The sequence below is a fragment of the Epinephelus moara genome, chromosome 11 (genome assembly GCF_006386435.1).
Source record: "Epinephelus moara isolate mb chromosome 11, YSFRI_EMoa_1.0, whole genome shotgun sequence".
In the NCBI taxonomy this organism is placed as follows: Eukaryota; Metazoa; Chordata; class Actinopteri; order Perciformes; family Serranidae; genus Epinephelus; species Epinephelus moara.
This window is the reverse complement of record NC_065516.1, coordinates 37825019-37831124: the sequence shown is the minus strand read 5'-3', so window position 1 is coordinate 37831124 and position 6106 is coordinate 37825019. Positions and strand designations below refer to the sequence as shown.

General features: G+C 37.4%; 1 protein-coding gene across 1 annotated transcript in view; it reads right to left on the bottom strand.

The window, feature by feature from the left end:
• LOC126397551 (band 4.1-like protein 3) overlaps positions 1 to 4824 on the bottom strand; it is a 76828-nt gene extending 72004 nt beyond the window's left edge. Inside the window, exon 1 of the mRNA XM_050056407.1 lies at positions 4730 to 4824. The gene's annotated coding sequence lies outside the window, so the exon portion shown is untranslated. The remainder of the gene's footprint in view (positions 1 to 4729) is intronic.
• Positions 4825 to 6106: the final 1282 nt, after the last annotated feature.

Below are 6106 nucleotides of genomic sequence, written 5' to 3'. Positions count from 1 at the left end.
ATGGTTTACTTGCTTTGATTTATCCTTATTCAATAAAGGAACATCATGTTACTCTTTGATGTGTATTTATATTTATATGGGATGTGTATTTTATATATAGTCTTATATAGTCTATGGAAAACTGTAAATTATCTAATGATTGCAAAATCATCATTTATCTAAAATGATTTCAATTAATGATCACAAATGTTTAAATAATGACAGTGGGTCTGGTTGAATGTGATAACAATGTGCAGGAATAACTATTGGTTTCCGTTTGTGGTGACTGCTGACTGAGATAAGGGATGAGATTAAATAGATCTTGGAACTTAGCCTGGTCTGGAGCAGGCTAGCTCCACAGAATAAATCTCCATGGTAACTTATGTCATATCCCACTGTCCACTATCCCGCTTTTGTGCAACCGGATCACGGATGAGTTGAGCCAGAATAACCAAGATATCCCGGCTTAATCCCTTATCCTAGTTTTGTGCAATAGGCCCCTGTTTACGTAAACAAATGACAAATCACAAATCTGTTTACATAAACAAACCATGACAAATAACAAATCTGTTTACATAAACAAATGATGACAAATAACAAATCTGTTTACGTAAACAGACAATGACAACTCACAAATCTGTTTATGTAAACAAACAATGACAAATAACAAATCTGTTTTTGTAAACAATGACAAATAATAAATCTGTTTACATAAACAAACAATGACAAATATCAAATCTGTTTATGTAAACAAATGATTTAGTTTAGTTTACTTTATTTGGATAGTGACAGTGCACATTAATGAACATTGATCAAACATCTCTGTAAACATGCCGGATTGTAGCAAAGCTGCTAATTTGCATACATAGTCTCTAATAAATAAATAGAAAGAATACAAATGGAGGAGACAGCAGACACAAGACATATCATTATACAAACAGAAGGATTCCAGACCCAGACAGGATAAAATAAAACAATAGAAAATAATGTTTGAGTGGACTCAAGTCCAGTTAGTGGTTGCACTTTTGATTCGATTTGAGCCATTGTTTAAGAATGATGACAAATAACAAATCTGTTTGTGTAAACAAATGATGCCAAATAATAAATGTGTTTATGTAAACAAAAAATGACAAATCTGTTTATGTAAACAAACAATGACAAATCTGTTTATGTAAACAAATGATGACAAATAACAAATCTGTTTATGTAAACAAATGATGACAAATAATAAATCTGTTTATGTAAACAAACAATGACAAATCTGTTTATGTAAACAAATGATGACAAATATCAAATCTGTTTATGTAAAGAAATGATGACAAATAATAAATCTGTTTATGTAAACAAACAATGACAAATCTGTTTATGTAAAGAAATGATGACAAATAATAAATGTGTTTAGGTAAACAAACAATGAGAAGTAACAAATCTGTTTATGTAAACAAGTGACAAATAAATCTATTTATGTAAACAAACAATAACAAATTATAACAAATCTGTTTATGTAAACAATGTAAACAAATGATAAAAATCCATCTCTCATATAAATATCTTTATGAAATCAAATATGTTTTCCTTCTTCTTGTCTTCAATGATCAGAGTTGACTTTGATTATTGATTTATTATTATTGATACTGTGTGTTATTATTGACCTTGTTATTTACACTGAAAACTACAAACAAATCATAATAAATAAAACTTATTTACAAAAAACAACACATTCATTGAACAGATTTTCTTTTGTATATAAAAAACATATAGTCAAATTATCTCAATCAATCAATCAATCAATCAACCTTTTTATTTAGATTCCAGGTCCATTAAAAAAGACAGACAAACGTACAATATTTAAAAAAGACAGTCATACCAGTGCTTCCACATAGCAGTCTGGTATCATACAGTACTGAGGACAGGGTTAGTCAACATCATTATAATGGACTGTTAAGTCAACATATAAATTTGAATATCAATCGTGTCAAAAGAGCATGAAATGTGATTACTTGTACTTTACCAAAAAGTTCACTTGCACTATACCATCTTGGTTTCCCAAGCAAAATTCGCAGACAATCATTATACGCAACCTAAGTTTGCGGATGCTGGCCTTTTTGAACTTAATCCACAAGGGCGCAGTATAAAAAGGGGTGCAGTAAGCCCTGAAAAGACTCACTTTAACCTCTGGTCAACAAATTTGCCTGCATATATAAAATACGACGCTGTCTGTTCATATCATCATCATCTGTCATATCATCAGTGATGATGTGTCCCAGATATTTAGTTTTAGAGCAAGCAGGGAGCACTTGTGCTGACAGGTAAAAAGATGGAAAAGTGAGGTCCTTGTCCCCTTTTACTCTGCAAATCATAACAGAACTCTTCGTAGCGTTATAATTCACATCAAATTTTATACCATAATCAGAACATATGTTGAGCAGCTCTTGAAACCCAGCACTGCTAGGCGAAACAATTGCCAAATCATCGGCATACATAAGATGATTAATAAGTACACTACCAACCATACAACCTGTTTTACAGCTTCTTAACTGGACTGAAAGATCATTCATATAAATATTAAAGAGGCATGGTGACAAAAGCCCCCACCCCCTGTCGAACGCCATTACTTGTCCCAAATGGAGCAGAGACAGCATTTGCCCATTTAATCTGCATGCTCTGGTTAGAGTACCAATAAGACAGGATCCTTATAAAACTGTCAGGCACTCCCCTCTGATGTAATTTTAAAAACAATTTAGAATGATTTATACGGTCAAATGCCTTTGATGCATCTATGAAACCAATTAAAACAGTAGAGTTCTGTCTTCTATATTTTTCCACCATTTCCTTCAGTGCATAGATACATAAATCAGTACTATGTTTAGCCTTAAAGCCAAACTGGTTATCAGAGGTGCATAGATATACAGATAATCTGTCTAGTAAAATTCTCTCCAAAACTTTGGACAACACACTGGCTAGAGCAATTGGCTGATAATTATCAATACTCCCCACCCTGCCCACTTTGTCCTTGATGATAGGCACCAAAGTAACGGACAACATAGAGTCTGGTAACACACCATGACTCATGAAACATGTAAAACAAATAGCAAGGAGAACCGCTGCCCTTGGGCTTGCCAGTTTAAGGTGCTCTGCAGACATTTCATCTGAGCCACATGCTTTATTATCAGCTAACTCTGAGATGGCTTGAAAAACTTCCTTAGCTGTGATTTGCATAGTGTCAGAATTGACAATCTCACCCACTATGTAGGGGTCACTTTTAACACAATTAAATAATGCAGAGTAATGTTTCCTCCACAGTTCAAGTATGTTATCAACACCAGAGACCCCCTCTAAGGTACATGGTAAAGATGTGGTGTTTGTGTTCAAACCTCTCACCTCCTTCCAAAAACCAGTAATATCATTATCAAGGAGCTTTTCAGCCATAGAGTCCACTCTCATTTGTTGTGCATGTTTGTTGACATAACGAACTGCATATTTATAATTAGAATTAGTGAACTTTTTAAGATCAAGGGCAGGCCCTTCTCTGGGCCTTCCTGCATGGACCCAGGCCCTAAAAGCATTCTTAGCTTCAGCGTGATAATGAGCCACATACTTGCTCCAACCTGGCTTCATACTGGGTTTTTTGTCAGCATAGGCATAGAGCGGTATGCTAGCCTCATATATAGCTCCCAAAATATGATCATACAAGGCACAAAAATCCTCACGGTGAGAGCTTTCATCACAATTCACATCAGAACATAAAATAACATCCATTGGCAAATAAACTTCACTAAACAGGATATCAGTTCTTCCATAATATGATAGCTTATTCTCATTTGTATGTTTAGACCAATCAAGTTTATTCTTGCGAGTACATTTCACCTCCTGAGAAAGCTCAGGAAGACTATCAAAATCTAATGTCATTATAAAAGGAATATGGTCAGATACTGATGCCTCATACACAATCTCTATAGTGCTTAGGATGTCATGGGCATCAGCAGTAATCTGAAACTATAATAATTAGTCAGCCTGAACCTGAACCTGATCCTGAGCCTAAACCCTCCGCCTGAGCCTGAACCCTCCGCCTGAGCCTGAACCCTCAGCCTGAGCCTGAGCCTGAACCTGAACCTGGACCTGGACCTGAATCTGGATCTGGACCTGGACCTGAATCTGGACCTGGACCCAATCCTGATCCTGATCCTGAAACTGAACCCTGAGCCTGAGCCTGATACTGATACTGATACTGATACTGGACCTGGACCTGGTTCTGAACCTGGGCCTCACCTGGTTCTGGACCTGATCCTGGACCCTGGTGTACTCATTTATCATCATTTCTGATCACTGATTTCTTTGGAGGTCTTTGAACTCACTGTGTGATTTGGAGTGACCACACGTTAAACGGGTCAGCAGACGGGCAACAGCTGGTTCACACCGAAGTAGAACACAAATGCACCGCTGCTCAGTTTACGGAACAGAAAGGTTCAACGATGGAAGACCATGATCCTTCAGGGGCCTCTGTAGTCCTCATGTTGGATTAAACATGGAACAAACTGTGATCTACAGTTACCGTGGAAACACGGAGACATGTTTCAGCTGTGATAGAGACAAACATGACTGATGATAATGGTGGTGATGGTGATGGTGGTGATGATGGTGATGATGGTGGTGATGATGATGATGATGATGATGATGGTGGAGGGGAGATCAGACAACATCACAACCACCAAGTAAACAAGCTGACAGAATGTAAGAATATGTGTTTTACCTGTGCAGGTGTTCAGATGTCTCAGGGATGAAGATGATGAAGATGAAGGTCCTTTAAAATAATCACTGTCTCTGTCTGTCTCTGAGCCTCTCGTCCAGCCTGTTGTTTGGACGGATTAGTGATTTGTTCTCCGACACATCAGGCCCCGCCCATACAGATTATCCTCCCCCTCCTCCCACTGCAACTGTCAGTCACAGGCTCGAGATGGGGCTTCCAGCTGTTGGGTCTGTGTCACTCAGAGGATTGTGGGACTTGTAGTGGTCAGATCAGCAGGCCAGGATCAGTGCTCAGGATGTTGTAACCATGGAGACCTGACAGAACATTATAGTTTGTCACAGACACAGGTAACTTAACTTAACTTAACTGCTTAACTTAACTTAACTTACCTTAACTTAACTTAACTACTTAACTTAACTTAACCTAAGAGAAAGTAAATGTGGTTCTTCTTTTGTTTGTGAGTGGACACAGACTTCCTTTGTCTCTGAGTGGACACAGACTTCCTGTATCTCTGAGTGGACACAGACTTCCTTTGTCTCTGAGTGGACACAGACTTCCTGTGTCTCTGAGTGGACACAGACTTCCTTTGTCTCAGAGTGGACACAGACTTCCTGTATCTCTAAGTGGACACAGACTTCCTGTATCTCTGAGTGGACACAGACTTCCTGTATCTCTAAGTGGACACAGACTTCCTGTATCTCTGAGTGGACACAGACTTCCATTGTCTCTGAGTGGACACAGACTTCCTTTGTCTCTGAGTGGACACAGACTGCCTGTGTCTCTGAGTGGACACAGACTTTCTGTATCTCTGAGTGGACACAGACTTCCTGTGTCTCTGAGTGGACGCAGACTTCCTGTGTCTCTGAGTGGACACAGACTTCCATTGTCTCTGAGTGGACACAGACTTCCTTTGTCTCTGAGTGGACACAGACTTCCTGTCCATCGTATACACCATAATATACGCTGTGTTATACAGTATTTATACACCATAATATACACTGTGATATACAGTTTTTACACACCATAATATACGCTATGATACACAGTTTTTATACATCGTAATATACGCTGTGTTATACAGTATTTATACACCATAATATACACTGTGATATACAGTATTTATACACCATAATATACACTGTGATATACAGTTTTTATACATCGTAATATACGCTGTGTTATACAGTATTTATACACCATAATATACGCTGTGTTATACAGTATTTATACACCATAATATACACTATGATATACAGTTTTTATACACCATAATATACGCTATGATACACAGTTTTTATACACCATAATATACACTGTCAAATACAGTATTTATACGCCATAATATACACTGTGATATTTACCATAATATACACTGTGATA